The sequence below is a fragment of the Oenanthe melanoleuca genome, chromosome 21, assembly GCF_029582105.1.
Source record: "Oenanthe melanoleuca isolate GR-GAL-2019-014 chromosome 21, OMel1.0, whole genome shotgun sequence".
NCBI classification, from domain to species: domain Eukaryota; kingdom Metazoa; phylum Chordata; class Aves; order Passeriformes; family Muscicapidae; genus Oenanthe; species Oenanthe melanoleuca.
The window spans coordinates 3,301,841-3,320,682 of record NC_079354.1 but is presented as its reverse complement, the minus strand read 5'-3'; the positions used below and the strand labels follow the sequence as shown (position 1 = coordinate 3,320,682).

At 41.2% G+C, this 18,842-nt stretch overlaps 1 protein-coding gene across 1 annotated transcript in view; it reads left to right on the top strand.

Annotated features, from left to right (window-relative positions):
* The first annotated feature begins 272 nt into the window (after nt 1-272).
* SLC45A1 (solute carrier family 45 member 1) overlaps nt 273-18,842 on the top strand; it is a 46,825-nt gene continuing 28,255 nt past the window's right edge. Inside the window, exon 1 of the mRNA XM_056508354.1 lies at nt 273-364. The gene's annotated coding sequence lies outside the window, so the exon portion shown is untranslated. The remainder of the gene's footprint in view (nt 365-18,842) is intronic.

Here is an 18,842-nt window from a genome sequence, read left to right as displayed (position 1 = left end):
AATATTTATGGATAAGGAAATGGAAGTTCCCCAAAGCTGCTGTTGAAGAAGAGGAATGGATTCACACTAACACAAGGCTAAATGTGAGATGCTCAGTGGGGGAGAGCCTGGATTTGTGAGCAGGAGGTGACACAAACGGCCCAGTGTGTACAGATCAGAGGAGAATTCATTGCACAACTGTTTGCCTTTCTCCCTGTCAGTCTGCTCCCACAGCCCTTGCAAACACCGGATATCAGAGCTGTGCAGGAGCTGCAGCTTCTCTCGTGATTCAGAGGATGTTGGGAACCACAGAGGTGTCAGCCAAGATGTCCCTGCCTGCTTTCAAAGAGCACATGCAGTTAGTGAGGGTGCTTTCTTCAGCACTGTAAGAAACTGACATTTTTACTCATTCATGTTTTTTCTATTTTCATGTACACTCTGATGTAACTAAATAAATTGTAGAAGCTAGAGAAGCATTAGGTCTGCTGTCCAAAAACACATTCCCAGCTGCATAGAAGACAGCAGGTTCTTTTTCTGAATTAACCATGCTAATTCCTTTTAATTCCACCTCAGATTTAAGATGTAAGAAATCTAGGCCTGTGTTGTTGACAAGGTAACACTCTGGGCTTACTGGAGCTGGTGAGTAAAACAGTGCAGCTTGCCCTGCATCATGGTCTTGTCAGCTTCCAAGTATTTAGCTTAAAATGAAGTAAATGCTTTTTTTATGTAGGAATTCAGCAAATACTAAGATGTTTTCTGCCAGGCATTTTTATTAAAGCTGTTTGCAATTTTGAGTTAAATTTTTAGTAATTAGAAGTTTAAAGTCTCTTGATTTTTGTAAGGAGAAGAAGGTTCTGGGGAGTTCTTTCTGCTTTTTTCTTAGGAGCTTCTTGTACAGGATTACCTCACATAAACTTGCCTGTTGGGACTGTTGTGGGATTGCTTCAGTTTCAGTCTCTATTTTTTTTAAATCTTGATGATCCATGCAGACTTACACAGCATTGGAAAACCAGGAAGGATGTCAAATCTTTGCTTTTGTGCTTTGTGCAGAGAGATAGAGTTTTATGAAATTGACATTTCAATAGCTATCAATTGAGATCTACTGTAGTGACTGAGACAAAAACCAGCTTGAAGAGTGCTGCATTAGCAAGAGGCAAACATCTATTCTAGCTGGCATTTTTTGTTTGAAAGATGCTAACTCTCTTTTGCTTGACTCTTGGACTTGTCTCAGTTGAAAAAAACCCCGAACAACAAAGGCCAAACCAAACTGCCCTCATCTTTTCAGACCTTACCAGTGATATATTCAACTAAATGTTGACCAAATCCATTTTAGTCTGCAGTTAAATACAATGGGCTATCCTACCTTACATTTCTTGATACTAATTATGCCTCACCTTCCTTGGCAGTGCCAGATGTCTCTAGTCTGCATTTAGTGCTTGTATTAAGTTACTCAGAAACTTTCTAAAGAATCTTTTGGCAATTTCTGCAAGGAAATGTCTGTAAGAGACAATTTGGTGGATGTTTGGTGTTGATAAATATCCAGATATTTTGAGTAGGTCTGGTGCTAATTTACAGCGCCTTCTGCTTGAAGGAGCAACTTTCAGAAACATCTCTTAGGGTGGTGATCTCTTAAGGTATTTCAGAAACATCTCTTAAGGTTTTGAAGTTTTCCTCTTTACAGAAGGACTGGCTAAGCTAGTGAGAACTGCTTAAATAGGAAAGTGCTGTTTGTAACTCAGTGAATTTCATGAGGAACTGGAAGTCTGCAGGCACAAAACACCTACAGGAAGCATAAGGCTACACTGCTTAGAACTCAGATTGTCTTCAGGTGAGGGTTATCTGGATAAACATCCATGACAGAATGCACATTTTTATTGGATAAGTGCATGTAAACACAGAGGAGCAGGATCAGGAGGCCTGGTTGATTGGGGCACATGAATTAGTCACTGGCAGGATCCAGCAGGGATGTAGCCAGCATCACAGATGTGCTCCTGTTACGTGCCCAGTTTGGGAAACATTGGCTTGTCATGGAAGAACATGAGGAGGAGGGTAACACAAACCTGTGGGAGATGCCAAGTTTTTTTTGTTCATGACTCACCAAGGCAGCAGCAAATTGTACTTGCTGCTCCCTGACTAATGCAGAGGTTATTCCAGAGCATTCAAAGAATATTGGAGGTTACTAGTTCAAAGTTTTTATGCATTACATCATTTTGGTGCAATGACTGACTCATTTGGTCAGTTTAGCTGGTAAGCAGGCAGTGGTAAGAGGGAAGTGTTGGAGAGGTAACTCCACATCTGCCTTGGCTCAGCTGACAGCACAGTTTTCTCCCTGTCCTAATTACTTCTTGATAAGATTTATCACCTTTCCCAGAGGCAGAATGAGGACAGCAGTACCTGCAGGCAGTCTATGAGTCTCAAACAGAAAACAAGTTAGGGGGTGTGTTTGGGGTGTGGTATTTATTTTGTAGGTTAAAAAAAAAATCCATTATTTCCTGAAATATCATTTTACATGGCTTTGTGTACAGGGAGCAGTATTTCTTACCTGTAAAGCAGGATGCTGTTGGCTGTATGGAAAGGGAAAAGACCAGCATAGAAGAATTAGTATTTAGGTGTAATACACACATTCTGAGTCACATTTGTCCCTAAAAATCTCAATTTTTTGGAAGCAAAATAAGCATAGCATTGTCCAACAAAACAGTTAAAAGCAGTTGTAATGTCTTGCTGTCTCCAAGATTTTTGTGAGTCTGTCAGTCAGTAGCATCAGGAACAGCATGTTGCCTGTAGTATTAAGGAACACTTGCATCATCAGAAGGACAATTACCTGGATATATATTTGCTAAGAGATGGGATTCTCATATCAGAAGGCATGCCTGGGAAAGTAGAAGTATTATACTCTGTTGTATTTCTCCAAATAAATTATAAATATATTCACTGTCTTGTATATTTTAATTATGTACTCTATAAAGACTAAGAATGATGAAATGGAATGTTTATGGATTTTCAGTAAGACTTTAAAAGTAATATAAGTATATAATTCAGAATGCCTTTTTTTTTTCTACCTTCAGCAGAGCTTTTTATGTAGAATACAGGCCCTATGCTTTGAGTTTGTCCTGCAACCCCACAGCAGGCTGTAAAAATAAACAAAACCTTCTTAAAAGGCTTTTTTGTTTATTTATTTATCTAATTTTAAGCTTGCCAATGATTATACTGCTAGTGTTTGAGCTGTGGCAGCTCTCAAAGGATTCAAGTGTCTTCCATACTCCTTGTGTTAAATCAAGAGGAATACTCTCTATTCTGAAGAAAAGAAAAACAACCCTTAATTTTAAGTTTCATCAGGACATAACTGAATTTGATCTCAACACATAAAAATATTCCAAATGGAAGATCTGTTTACTGTATTCTTGTGCATGTTTCTCTAGGTTACAATGAAAACATCATCTCTCAGCAAAGCAGCTATAGTTTGGAAGCTGCTGTACTGGGGGAATAGAATATAGCACAATATCCTTTCTTAAAGAGTTCATACTAATAAGATAGAATGCAATTAACAGGTGTGGTCTTTTCAGCCAGGAGTGCAGGACTTCACTTTTGGTGTTGTCTGGTCATGAGGTTATGAATGCTCTCAGATGCTGCAGCAGAGAGTTTCAATCTGGAAGGGCTGAGCATGGTGGGTTTATCATGTGAAGGAATAATGTCAGTGGAGTTAGGCCTTGATGAAAAGACAATCTAGGGTATGTCTGTGGGTCACCTGTTAGTAAAAATCAGGCAAATAGCTCCCTTCAGTAGGAATGAGGCATTAGAACTATTTTAATGTGGATTATTAGAGGAACTGATGTGGTTTGAATTGATGTCACCAGGATGCTGTTAAGGAGCTGGAAGACCCTGGGCATTTAAGAGGGCTTATCTCCACCTGCCCCAGGAGCTGCCATGCCTTTTGTTCTGTGCCCATGAGCTGCAGTAGTCAAAGTCCCAGAACTCCTTGATTTGTGGTTTAGAAGGTGATTTAGAAAGCTGCTTTCCCTTCATGATTTTTGCTTTTATCAGGCACAGCATCTGTCTCTCAATGTGAAATGTTGTTGCAGCTGCAGCCCAAGGCTGGTTCCTATACATTTATCTGTCTTTTGCACTCTGAAATCTCTTGGCACAAGCAAGATTCTCCTGCTGGAGTTTGCCCAACAGCTACTAGGCCTTCTAGAAAATACCCTCTGCACTAACACAGAAGAGTCAGTTACTCATTGCTGGAGGATTTGAGCATTGGTGGTGTTCCCTTTTATGAGGAAAGCCCTCCCAGTTGCAAGAGCTGGGTGAAATGACTGGCATTTTTGGAGGAAGGAGTATTGAAGGCTCTGTGGACAGTAAATTCACAGAAACATGCACACTGATCCTGCTTTGTGGTAACAACCATCATGAAATGGGAGACTGTAGAGACTCTGTGGTCACCTGAAGTGAAAACCTGTGTCCTACTCTTCCAATGAGCTGTGAGAACATCCTGAAGTTTTCATTAAAACCTATGGCAAACACTATTCAATTTTTTTTTTTTATTCCTCTCCTCTTCCTTTGTCAACTGTGTAAATACAAATCCAATAAACCTCACAGTTAAGGACATAATCTTTACTGCCTAGTTTTCTCTTATTCAAGGTTGTCAGAGCTGTGGGGAACAGTAGAGGAGTGTGCTGATGACTTAGGCTGTAAAGATTTCAGTGAGAATAGGGAACAGTGTGGAGAAGCATCCCTGCCCAGCACAGATCAGATGCTGAGTCCAGATTAAGGAGCAGCCACTTCAAGATCCTGCTTCTCCAGTCATCCAGGTCAGGTACCTAACACAGAGCATGCTCTGTCTACCTGCTGTGTGCATCCTCCTCTTCTGTCTATGGAAATGGAGCAGAGGTGAAAAATAAATTGTTAGCACACACCAAACTCTTACTTCTCTGTAGGGTCAAGTCATGGCTGGAGAAAAATTGCATTGAGACTTAGTGTATTACAGATTCTGCTTAAACACAGTTTAAAATAAGACTGCATTGTAAACAGCATGGAAAGAAAAATAAGAGATTAATACTTGTGCAAAAGGTTTTGTGAATGTTTTGTCTTTTGCATATTGTTGCTTTTATTGCCTAGATGTCTGAGTAGGGACAGGGAATTCACTGTTAACATGATCAGGCACATTGCATCAGTGTGAATATCAGGGAACAATTTGTGGCCTTTTCAATTGTTTGTTGTGTCTGTTTGTAACGTGGGAATGCTTGAATTATCTGCTTTGTCCTTAAAGGGACCTTTGAGCTTTTTCTTCCATTAGCTAAGAGAGTGGAGTATAGGTAATTTTCTTTTATCAAAGGCTGATATCAAATCACTGTTAAGCACCCAGTGTGCTTGAGGAGTGGGAGGAAAAAAAGAGTTTGGATCATGCTCTGAGCTCATTATCTGAATTTACTCCTTAACTTTTTTTATCAGACATGTGTTCCCAAAAGCTCAGAGTCTAACCAGACACAGTGATGCAGAGGTGGGCATTGTTGTTTCAAGGTTGTGATTTTTGATGAATAAATATTTCTTGCCTAAAAGGAAGACAGAGTGTAACCTAAACACAAAGCACTTTCTTAGCAATTTTGCATTATGCTTTTGTCACTAGTACAGGAAGTGCCTGAGGGGAAGACAAGGCTTCTCCTGGACTTTCCCGTTCTGTGCTTCCTGTGGTCAACTTAAAATACAGTGCCAAATTATGTTTAGAAAGTTTTTAAAGAGGCGAGGTTAGCAAGAAATTACTTTGAACTTCACATAGGCAGTTGAGAATCACCCTCTATATTTCTGTGTTATTGCTACCTCAGTGAAAATCTTGGCTTCTTTTTGGGAACAGGGAGTTTCATTGCAAAGAACAAGCTGATAACCATTATTGTTGGACAGACCCTAAAAGTTTTAGTCCAAAGCTGTAGTTAGATCAAACAGGCAGTGCCCTCTGGCACTTGTGCCAACCTTTCCTGGAGCTGGCGTGGCTGTGAGCTGGCTTCTTGCAGAGCTGGCCACACTGTTGGATCTGTGTGCTGTGAAAGAAAAGCAAAGAGTGGGTAGAACCTGTGTGCTTGTGTGCCACTTGTACATCCCTGCAGTTCTTCCTTTTGAGTTTGTGCAAGTTTAGCACAGCCCTGGCAGGATGGGCAGTGCAGAACGAGCCACCAGGTGCCTTCCTCAGGTAAAGGTGAGGGCAGTGTGGGTGAGCAGCTCTGCTCTAGACCTGGCTGCAGGTCTGCAGAGTCATCTGGGGGTGCAGCCCAAGCCAGCCTTGGTCTCTAGCACCGCACTGTGGTGTGCAGGACTCAGCATGTTGGAGCTGCTCAAGCACTTCTTTCCTGCTCGCTCATTGTGAGCTGAATGCTCCTGGTTGCTGCAAACCACAAATGCTAAGAGACAGCTTTTCCAGAATCTTTTTCATGTCTGAAGAGCTGGTTGACAAGAGGGCTGGTGTTTTCTATGTCACAATGTGTACTCTAGCTCACATTGCTCATTTTCAGTTCAGTTTGCCTTGCCAACACACCTATTGGGAGTTTGAAGGTACATTTCAAAGGCATGCCTAATCTCTCAATACACCTGTAATTGTAGCAGCTGCTTTTTAAAACAGGCCATTCATGCCAAAAATGTAACCAGAGTTAGCTATTATACTATTAAACACCAGGGTTTTTAAATCAATATGGTCACAGTTCACTGCCATCATGCTATTCTTACTAAAGATGAGTAAAATCACACTATGTATAGTGGTGTTGTAGTATGAACCTAGATTCTGCAAAATTCTGAATTTTGAGCACTGCATTCTGCCTCTGGTTCCTCACTATCTATTTGCAATCTGAAAAAATAATTTAAAAGTAGTTTTACTCTGATTTTGTCATAACAGGGATGATTGGCCCCGTGATGATTTCTGACAGATCAATAAATCTTTGCCTTCCTGCTGATGAGAAATAACCTCCATATGAAAACAAGTACAGAATGTGTTTTGTAGTTGTGCCCATGTCCTTCTGGCCTCTTTTGGGAATGCATGAATAATAAAATTAACTTCTCAGCATGCAGCATAACCATGATTGTGGAACAGCCTTTCATTTCCAGATTCCACCTACATACTATCATGAGCCACTTGTTAAAAAGAAAAGGCATTAAGACTGAACAGGAATAAAGCTCTAGGAAAAATGAAGTTTACTTTTCACTTGCTTAGGGTGTGCATTGCAGTATATGACTGTAGCATATGTATAGAAATTATATCCTGTTTGGGTGATGTTTACTTTATAGCAGTATTTGGTATCCAGAAAGAGTTTTGTCACTGATATACATTTATTAGTACTCAGTTAAGTTTCTGAGGGGGAAAAAATCAACCCAGAGAAAAAACAAACAAAGGTCCCTGGAAGACCTTTACAGATCTCAATCTCTTGACTAACAGAAGATTTAAACAGGCATAACCACAGTGGTTTTTAGAACACACCAACATATGTTGGTATATACCAACAGAAGTGTTTTAAAATGTTTTGTCATATTCATTCCTAGGTGTTTCCAAATGGTAGATAATGTTCATCTTTGTAATCAATAGTTTTGAGTATTTATGCTTGTAATCATAACAGTGTGGGGGTTTATTTGCTGTCACAACATCAGCTAACTGTTGTTTGCATTCAGCTGTGTGGCAATAGGCTGTTGGAAATACATCCACCATGTTTGTGCAAAAGTAAATATGGCCAGTGAAACTGTGTGTGTTTGTACCCTGAGTCTCACCTCTCTCCTTCTTACAGTATCTTTATAATCAGCTGACAACAGAGTTTGTGTCACAAAGCAATCAGTCTCAGAAATAGTTTTTGTCTTGTAGGAATCCTGAGCAAAGTCTGTGATGTCCATGCAGATGGTCCGGAAAACGAATCACTTGTTAATTCTCTGACTCACCCCCACAGATGAACAATTTTATAGCTTTTAAATAATTGCTTGTGAATCATGTGGAGGGCTACAAAGGAAGATGTATGGCACTCATTTTCATGACAGTGCTTTTCTCTAATAGGAATTCAGTGAATGATAATTAAAGGAGAAGAGCACTTTCATGAACATCTGCAGGAACACTGGGATCTCACAGAGAGCAGAAGTGGCACAAAACTTGAAATTTCTTTGCTGTCTCTTTCTTGTTAGATTTTTTTGGCTTTATGTTACCTTTTCATGTCAGTATTTCTTCCCTTAACCATTGGACTTATTCACATCTTGATTATTACACTTTGTCCTTCTAAGGCTTGTACACTTTCTTATGTCTCAACAGCAGTCTTAGCACAACAGAGTTGAGGCTGCACACCCAGGATTTGGATCACACCTAAATTGCCATGCTGAGTGTTACAGAAAGCTGAAGTGGTGTCCCCACCACACTCTTAATTTTAATGGGGCCTGCAATGTGCAATGAGCAGATCACTGTGCTCTGCAGAGGTGTGGTTTCTTCAGGCTCTCCACAAAATGTATTTGATGTTTGTTCTGTGCTGCTGCTCCTCCGTGCTCTCAAATTTCCATTCTGAGAAAGTTCAAAAGAAGAGGGGCAGTGTCCTAATAGAGCACAGCTCATTTCTGTCTCTCACATTCTGCTTTGCCCACTTGTTTGCATGAGAGCACGAGTCACTACCCTTTATTTGGTGTCATCAAACTGTAATGATTCAGCTCTGAAAAGCTGGATTTACAGTCAGCCAAATGAAATACACAAGTACATGTATGGTTTGTAAAGTAGAGGGCTTGCCCTTGTGGTTTTCAGAATAAAATATGCTGGTATGTTCTGAAAACCACTGTGGGTGTTCCTGTTTAAAATCTGTGTTAGCCAAGAGACTGAGATACATGGAATTCTTGAGTAACATGGCAGATACTCAAGAAATCCTGCTGACATTTTTTTTTATTGTGTAATGGTATTTTCTGAGTAATTGTGAAGAAAAAGGAAATCTCTTTTGCTTTGTACAGTATCTAACATACAAAATTCTAAGTGTGCTTGCATTATTTCTGTGACCTGAGGTCAGTACTTCTTTTACATAGTATGAATTTATGAATGCAGTGCTGTATTAACCTTTTCATATCTCAATTTCAAAATGTAATGTGAAGTGATTTGGTGGAATTAGAATGGAGTAATCTTGCAGTAATATTGTTAAAGCACTTTGTATCATATTACCCATTTGCAAGTTTTGAGTGGTGGCTCAGTCTTCAAACATACTTAGAATGCTGTTTGACCAGGATAGTATGTGATATAAGATAGTTTGTATAAGAGACTACTTTCTTTGCTAGAGTAATAATATTGATTTGGGAACAAAAATCCTGCTAATTGACAAAATATATCCATAATCATACATGAACTTGAAGATTATTTGAAGATTTCTGTCCTCTTTGAAGTGAAGAGCCTGGTCTGGCTGATCTTTGCCTGTCTCCTAAAGAAGTCAGGACTCTTCTAGTGTTAGTTGCTGGGAATGACAAAGTTCTTACCCAGTGATGAGGACAGCACTTGCAGACAGAATATCTGGCCCAGGAATGTTCCCACCACCTTTATGAGGGAGAGGTTTGAGCCATGTGCAGGTATTTTCTGTGCATTGCTGCCATATGTGGCTGGCTGTTCATAGACTGACAGTTTTTAAGAAATCTGTGCTTCTCCAGTCAGACCCTGCTGCCACCTTAGGTCATTGAGGGATGTTTTTTGCTTCTTTAATGAGTCTGGGAATCAGATACATGCTTGCCATGTCAGAAAGTGATGTAGCTTTTAACCAGCTACAGTACAAGTACTTCTTAATTTATGTAAGCAGCTTCAAAGCTGGAAGGTTTGGATAATTTGATAATCTGCTCAGTCAGCTGTGGTTGTGAATTTTGTTGTCCCTTGTAATCTCCAAACTCCTCCCTGCACTCCCAGTTTGGGATTCCCCAGTGTATGCTGGAAATGGTATGAGATTGTGTCTTTGAGGTTTGGTCTTTCAGAAAGATGAAATCTCCCAAGACTCTGCAGGCACAGCAGTCTCTTCAGGCCCCAGAATTATTGTTTAATCTATGAACTGCACATTTAGCTCAGGAAAAAACAAAGCAGGAAGGACTTACCTGTTCAAATACAGACTTTTGCTTTGGAGCTGGTTATCTCGGTTTCCTCGGTAGCCAGTGGGAAGAAACAGGTGATGAGATGTGACTCATCCCATCCAAAGCAGTGGCCCAACAGCCATCTGGGCACTCAGACCATCACAAACAATGTGGTACAAGTTTCATCAAGAGCATGACTTATTCATGCTGGGAGTAAATAATCCACATTTCCTTTACAGGCTCAGAGCATCTTTGCCATTAGTTGAGAATTACATTATGCTTATTTGACCCGTCATACTTTGCTTCACAATAATAGTTTGACTACTATTGTGATGGGTTTTCATTGTCTAATCTCTGTTCCTTGTGTTAATTCAACAGAGAAAGAAATAGGGACAGGTTTAGAAAGATTTTGACTATTTTTAATGGAGTACATGTCCAAGTGTCTGTCCATGTGCATTTGTGCTTCATCAGCTAAGAGTGAAGCTGCAGGTTTTCCATTCACAGCAAGTCAAGAATAACAGTCTCGTTCCTGTTAAACAGTTGTTCCTGTTTTACCCTTGTGCTGGCAAAAGCAGCTTCTGGAAGACTCTGAATTTGAATAGTTCAAGCCAAGAGAAATTTTGTGTCACAGGAAACTGCACACTTATGGCTCTATCTGTGCTCTCATTTTCAAGTGTGCCAAAAAGGATGGTATTCATGGTAGTATCAGGAGATTAATCTTTCTCTGTTAGCCAGTTTTGGTAAACAAATCCTGGCAATATTCCTCTTTCAGGACCTTTACAGAATATTTTATCATCTAATGTTTCTTTTAGAATATGAAACCAGACTGGAAGAATTGCAGGAGTGTTAATTTACTACATGGTGTCTGTCCCCCAGAGGAAGAGGAAAAAAAACTGGAAAGCAGTAGTCTCCCACTGGAATCTTGGCTTGAGGTGAATAGATGAATGACAACATCTTTGTTCTGCAGTAGGGCCTGTCTGACCTTTCCTTTCCTGTTGAGTTGTGAAACAACAAAGTAAACATTTAACTGAATGTGGCAGCCTGAGACAATTGGCCCTATTGTAGAAGGAACACCAGTCCCTTTACTCTGTATAAATTCTCTTTGCTGGCAATGCTAATAGAGCTGCAGTGGAAGAAAGCCAGGCCTTCCTTTGGGCAAGACCCAAGTTTAAGCAGAAATACAAGTAGTGTGTGGCTTGGTCCCTGGAAGTGTCAGCAGGGCTGCTGAGGATCACCCATGCTCAGAGCACTTTCAAAAGTGTTTAGTTTGTAGCATAGGAAATCTATTTGCAATACTGAAGTCTTCAAAGTCCTGCTATAAGGGTTGTTGGGAGTGGTTGGGTATGATTTCTTTACTAATAGAACAATGCCAGGGCAGAGTTGCTGAGATGTATTCCTCGTACAAAAAGGAATAATTTCCAAACTTGTTTCCTTGATTTCATGGCACTGTCATGACACTGCATTCCCATTCTGAGCATGAATAAACCCACAAGTTCTAAAATGCTATAAATGTACTGAGCTTAATGTTCATCCAACTCACATGTAAGATAATGAAAAAGTCTCTTCCTTTGGTGTCCTTGGGGAAGTAGGCTCCATGCTGGGGTTACCTGAGTGCAGCGTGGAATTGTCTGTGTGTGGCCCTTCTGTGTGTTCAGCACTGCAAGTCATGTTCAGTGTTTTGCTCTTTCCCTGATTCTTTCAGGGAGATAATCTCTCTGCTTTAGACTTTCATCTCCAAAACATTATTTTAACTTCTCGAAATATAGCAGAAGACTGTGCAGATGGAGAGCTTAAAAACTGTTCATCTCCTTCCCTCGTGGGAAGGTTTCTTAATGTCCTGTTGGCAAGCAAAACACATGCTTCTCTTTTTATAGAAGCAAAATTTATGATTCCTCTGGCCTGTTTAAATTCACTTGGTCTTTCTGGAGTTCATCCAACCCTAAGTTTTCAGACTTTGAACGAAACACAGGCATTGGTTTGTTTAGTTTTATCTCAAGTATGGAAGTTTTAAAACTGTTTGGGTTTTTTTTTAAAATAATGTTTTGCTTCTCTAAATAAGGAGGTTTGTAAAACTGACTTTAGGTGCTTTTTAAATTTTTTTTTTTTAATACACCAGAGCATTAAAAGACTATTTGTAAACTGTCAGGATCTAAAATAGAATAGGTACAGATATAGATATGAACAAAAAGCCTTGAAGAGAAATATTTAATTCACTATTTCTAAAAGCAAGGAAAAATGAGGATGATTTGTCACTAGTGCTTCTTACTGTGAGGTGATTGTACAGTCATTTGAAATTTATCAATACTGTCTGGGTTTCTTCTTGAAGATTTTATCCAGCTCATGCTTGCTTTTTGCCTCCAGAAGTGACTGTGTAAAATTTTAGGTGTCTGTGGTGTCAGATCACAGCAGAAGATCCCATTAGTCTTCTCCAGATTTAAATTCTAATGATTTTCTTTTTCTAGATCCACCTGTCCGACAAGTCTTGTTACTTAAAAAATTCAGCTTGGTAGAGGTTTGGCATGTGTGTAGCTTTTCAAGTGGAGGTGCAGAAACTTTTTGGAATCTCAAAACACTGAGGCAGGACAAGAGACAGATAAAGTCTTACCTGCCCAAGAACCTTGCCCAGAGCTGCTTGAGGAGGGGGATTTGGGTCACAGAATTGTGTAGAGGTGGGAAGGAAATGGCAGAGGGTCTGTGCTCTCCTGCACCTCTTCTCCTGGAGAGGACAGAAGGTGTGTACAAACCCAGAAATTTCAGGTTAATTTTTTACTCCTGCCTTTTTCAGCAATCCAGCCATCTGTATATGCAGGGCTGCTCTCTGCTGCCCTGAGGAGCTCTACTCTGCTTTTTGTGGAACTCTGAGAAAAAACCATTTATTTGTTCTGTCTCCCACAGTTGTAGAAAAGAATAGTAATTTAAACACACTACAGGAGGTTCATGCAAGCCTGAAAAATGCCTCATGGACAAGAGTATTGTGCTGTTATTTCTTCAGTTGGTTTTACTCTCATGAAATTTTCACAGCAGCTGCAGTCACACAGGCTCAGGATGGACAGTATCACACTGGGTGTCACAAGACTTCAAACCAGATACAGACTGCCAGGCCCATAACTGCTACTTTGAGGGAAACCCTGAGTTTTTGGGATTGGGCTTTATACTGGTCCTTTATTCTCCAAAGGTGCATACATGTCAATGCTACCTGAATTTTCATGAAATGAAGTTATAGGATACCAAGGGAGAAAAGAAGGGGATGTTAGTTTCTTTTTTCTCTTGTTAACAGGAGAAGATTTTTACAAGAAATGAGAACTCAAGTTTTGTGTAGTAATACTTTTTCCTCAGTGAATAGTATTCCTTTGAATACTATTTATATATACTTTTTATTAAGTTGAATAAAAAGTCTTGAGTTATCAGACCACCTATTTAACATTTCTCTATGTCCTAATGTTTACCTAATAATTAACAATTAGGATGTAATAGTTCTATTTAATTCCTGTGGTAAGAGCATTTCTTGGGAAAATAAGGTTAATGACAAAGTAAGATATTTGAGTGTCAGAATTTTGTGTTTCTTGTTTTTAAAAACCACCTTTTAGAGTTTTTTAGTGTTTTTGTTTGTTTGTTTGTTTGTTTGTTTGTTTGTTCTAGTGTTTGAGTATTTTGTGAGGATGAGTACAATCCCATCTATGAAAATTTCTGGCAAATTTAGAAGAAATATAGTCTTAGATATTCTTATTTCCATATACCTTTTGGAAGACAGGCAGCTGTTGTGCAAGTATGCTCTGAATCAAACTTTGTCAAATTTGTCTCTCCACACTTTTTGTCAGCTGGTTTCTGAGCAGGTGTGGCAGCTGGTGTGTTATTACACAGGAGTCTGCTGTGACTGGAAGTGGAGGAGATTTTTATTGACATGAGCAGAGAACTGTAAATCAGGCAGGAGCCACAAAATCCATTTGAACTTGGGTTTCATTAATTCAGCTACTCTCAGAGCTGCTTTCTCTGATGGATCAGCAAACTCTGTTTTCTATGAAAATGGCAGCATAATAAGCTGCATGGTGTATATTCAATATTTTTTTCCTTGGTCTAAAGAGTATTTTTTTCCTGCAAGGACAGACCAGGTAGAAGTCAGGTTACAAAATCAAAGTGACATGAGTGTAGCATTAGCAGGACAAAATTAGGAGGTCAGGAGAGATCCCCACTCTTAGTTACCACATGCCTCTCTCCTTGTGGCAAAAAAAAAAGAACAGAAAATTAGAAATAACTCCTGGTTAATGTGGTTCATGAGTTCAGTTTGCACACACACAGAAGTAACAGGAGTTTGTCTCAGGGTCACATCCAGTTGTGTCACTTTGAATGACATTCATTCACATTCATTGGGCTCCAAATAATATATTTGATTCATGTTCACCCCAAGTGCAAAATTTTGGGATATATAAAATACCTGTTTTATTTCCATATAAAGTTGATGGTAGCAAAGTGACACTGCAGTCAGCAGATCATTATTGCCTCAGCATTTGACCAGCATTCTTACTGGATATGCACTGTGTGTTAATTAGCACTTGCTTTTTAAAATACATGTAAGAAATACACCAGAAAAACAAAAGTTGTTGCTCAGAAACCCAGTAATCAAATATTTGATTATTTTTGTGTAGGACAAGTAGTCTCTTATTAGGATTATCCGCTCAAGCTTCTATGAAGGTGCAGATTTAATCTATTTTATGATGAAAGATTAAACCCACAAATCCCTTTTAATAGTGGGTCTCTAGCAATAAATAGCAATGACATTTTATGGCTAATATCCAACATGAGAGTTAATAGTAAGGGCACACTTGTACCTGTTCCACAGTGAAGACTAACTTGAATATTGTCTGGAAGGCAGGAATCAAACACTGTGTGGGGAACATAGCTAAACATTCTTGGAATGGATAAGTTGTTTTGCTAATTATTGGTTAATTTACCTGCCTAATTTCAGAATAGGTCTTTTCAGACTAAAATGTCCATATAAAACATTTATTGCAAATTCCTGGTGGTCAGTTCTGGTTCCTTTACATTACAATATTTCTTTGTTACAAATAACATGTGTACTTGGTTTGAAATGGCATTTCTACAATACATTTTTTTTTTGCTGGTTCTTATTATATAACTCTGCATTAGAATACCTTTTGAATTACACAATTTATTTGTATTTTTGAGACAAAATCTTGAGGGGCTTTTATTTGTTGTTGTGCTGGTTGGTTTAATTGTGTCTTCTGTGGATCCTGTCCCCCTGAGTATGCTGACACAGTTTCAGTATTTTACCCATTGGATATTACAAATAGGGCTGAAGGTGAAGCACTGAGGTGCTCTGTAAACTCTGAGTGACAGGGTGGAAATCAATGTGAATAAAAACCTGTTATCCAGCTTGTGAAAGCAGGAGTCAGATGGGACTGGAAGGAGGATTTGCTGCACTGGCACTGTTCTCCAGTGGGTGTTGTGCACACTGTCCAGCTGGCACAGTTCAGGAGGCAGCAGTGGCAGAACACAGAGGTTCTGTCAGTTATCTGGGGATCTGAGGTGTTAGCAGTTTAGTGGTAAGTTTATGAATAATGTTTATGTGTTCTCCTGCCAACCGTGGCAGTGATTTGGAGCCATATTTGGTGGTTTAACTAATACTCAGAAGTAGAAACACAAATACAAGTTTTAGAGATTAATTCAACATGCCCAAACCCCCAAAACCTTCTTCACAAAACCAGACAAACCAAGCACTTCAGTATGAAATATCAATGTTGTGAACTTAGTATGAAAATACAGAAAAAATAAGCAGTTGCCACATTTGCTGATATATTAGAAACATAGCAGTAGCAATAGATGAATAACTTGGTATGAGCAGTTAATTTTAATAAAGTTATTGGTATGTTAGTCTTTTGGTTTTGGAAAATGAAGAGTTTCCTCTTGGAGGAGGGAGGGCACAGGAATATCTGTTTCTATGTCTTATAAACACATTCCTTTTATCCTTCAGGCAAATACAGTAATACAAACTCTGCTGAATGGTTTTAAATTGACATAGGGTTTCCAGAGCAAGACAAAAATGTATGTGCTGTCTGGATTCTGTCCAAAGCATCTTGATATCTGAACTGGCTTAAGCAGAGAGACAGGATGTTCCACAGAGCAAAAACCATGTGATTAAAGAACATGAACAAACACAGAGTATATTATTAACAAAACACCAGACTGCATTTCATGTTGGGTTTTCTGGCTGGTGACCCATGGACTTGACTCAAAAAGTTAACAGAGAGACAAAGGTCCAGTCTGTTCTAACATAACTAATAGTCACAAAAGGTTCTCTGAAGCCTTCTCTCCTGTCTTAAAGAGATGTTCACTCAGGTCCTGACAGGGGTATAAATGCATCCCAGTGAGACTCTGTGCTCAGGAACATGTCCTGAGAGAGTGTTACAGCATCTGCTGCAGAGGGTTTTTATCTTGATTCACCATTCTGTGTGTGTCTAGAAATTAGGCTCCCTGTTGCCTCCAGGCTCATCATGCTGTCAACAGTATCTTCATTTCTCCCTTGTGTTCTGACTCACACGCCTGTCAGTGCCATCCTGTCTGTCCTACTCCGTGGCCTCTTCCATTTGCAGGATGTGGCTGAATCCTCCACATCCTGATCAGCAGCTGTCTAGGCCATGATCTGTGTGGGCAGACTTTGAGTCACTCAGTTTTGTGGTGAGGATGCATGTAATTGAGGCATGAGGTGAAGGGTGTATGGTGTTTGAAGGCTTGTGGAGCACTTGAATAGCAGCTGGCAAAAAATTTTGATCATAAGCAGTTAGATAAGATGGAGTAGTCTTGGCTGGTCATGTCTGCCCTTACAAAAGACAACTGAAACAAAATTAACATTTTTTACAGTTGTTGATAGCATTGGGAGGTTCTGCTCCTTAGCATTTGCATGCCTTTGACCCCAGAACCTGGAGATCCATGAATCTTCACTGTGTATGTATTTTAGTTGCTGTGTTTTCCTGAAGAATTTAGGAAACCTGTTTATAAGAAGTAGAAACAGATAGCCCTGTGCCCCCTCTCCCGAAGAGGAAACCCATCACTCTCCAGAAGTTTCTTCAGGCAATTCACTCAGTGCTGGAGTGGCTGTCTCCCATCCTGTTCACATCCATGCCTTTTCCTGGGAGGCTGCAGTTCTTCTCTCCTCTGCTGGCAAAGGGCTGAGGTGCCGCAGTGAGCCTGTGAACTTGTGAGAATCCTGGTAGTCTTTCAGAAAAACTGCATTCTGCTCTTTGAACAATGTGTGGATCTCAGGAGAGGGCACATCAGGCCCATTTTCATTCACTTTTCACAGGAGATTAGTTTATTACAAGTGAATTTAAGTATTTGGGGTCTTGGGTTACACAAATATTACAATTTTTTTCATCGGTATTTAGCAATTTAGCCAAATGGAGAGCTATAGCTGCAGTTTCATTCCTGTTGAGTGTTCCAGGCTCATGGTATTAAACATGCATTTTCGCCAGGGGGAGAAGCAGCAGTGGAAGCAGTGGGTGTTAGATCCCTGACAGGCAAGGCGCTGCTGCTGGAGATGACAGCTTTTCCTGCAGTGCCCAGAGCATCACTGGGGAGCTGCGTCCTTCCCACCCCAGCCCCGCTGTTAGTCAGCAGATGCACTCCGCTCTTCCGGATGCGGAGTAAAGATATTGTCAAAGCGCTTCCACGCTCTGCTTTGTTAAGTAATTCTTCGTTGTTAATGCCGAAAGGGAGATTTTCCCCAGGCGCTCTGGGCAGGAGATTGCTTTGAAAGCAAGGAGAGGTCTGTGGAGCAGCAGCACGTCCCAGGGCTCCGGGGGGAGGCCCGGGGAGGCCGCGGGGAGCGGGGGGTGCGAGCCTGAATCACAAAGCGGCAGAACCGGGAGGGCCGGGCGGGCAGCGCCGCTCCTGCCTGAGTCACCCCGGGCCCGCAGCGGGACAGCGGAGTGTGAGTGTGATAGGGTGAGAGCTGAGTGTGCGGTGAGAGCTCAGTGTGTGTGCGGTGAGAGCTGAGTGTGTGCGGTGAGAGCTCAGAGTGTGCGGTGAGAGCTCAGAGTGTGTGCGGTGAGAGCTCAGAGTGTGCGGTGAGAGCTCAGAGTGTGCGGTGAGAGCTCAGTGTGTGCGGTGAGAGCTCAGAGTGTGCGGTGAGAGCTCAGAGTGTGCGGTGAGAGCTCCCGGGATGTGCGGTGAGAGCTGAGTGTGTACGGTGAGAGCTCAGAGTGTGTGCGGTGAGAGCTCAGTGTGTGTGCGGTGAGAGCTCAGTGTGTGTGCAGTGAGAGCTCAGAGTGTGCGGTGAGAGCTCAGAGTGTGTGCGGTGAGAGCTCAGAGTGTGCGGTGAGAGCTCAGAGTGTGTGCGGTGAGAGCTCAGTGTGTGCGGTGAGAGCTCAGAGTGTGCGGTGAGAGCTCAGAGTGTGCGGTGAGAGCTCAGAGTGTGTGCGGTGAGAGCTCAGAGTGTGTGCGGTGAGAGCTCCCGGTGTGTGCGGTGAGACCTCAGAGTGTGTGCGGTGAGAGCTCAGAGTGTGTGCGGTGAGAGCTCAGTGTGTGCGGTGAGAGCTGAGTGTGTGCGGTGAGAGCTCAGAGTGTGTGCGGTGAGAGCTGAGTGTGTGCGGTGAGAGCTGAGTGTGTGCGGTGAGAGCTCAGAGTGTGCGGTGAGAGCTCAGTGTGTGCGGTGAGAGCTCAGAGTGTGCGGTGAGAGCTCAGAGTGTGCGGTGAGAGCTCAGAGTGTGTGCGGTGAGAGCTCAGAGTGTGCGGTGAGAGCTCAGAGTGTGCGGTGAGAGCTCAGAGTGTGTGCGGTGAGAGCTCCCGGTGTGTGCGGTGAGAGCTCAGAGTGTGTGCGG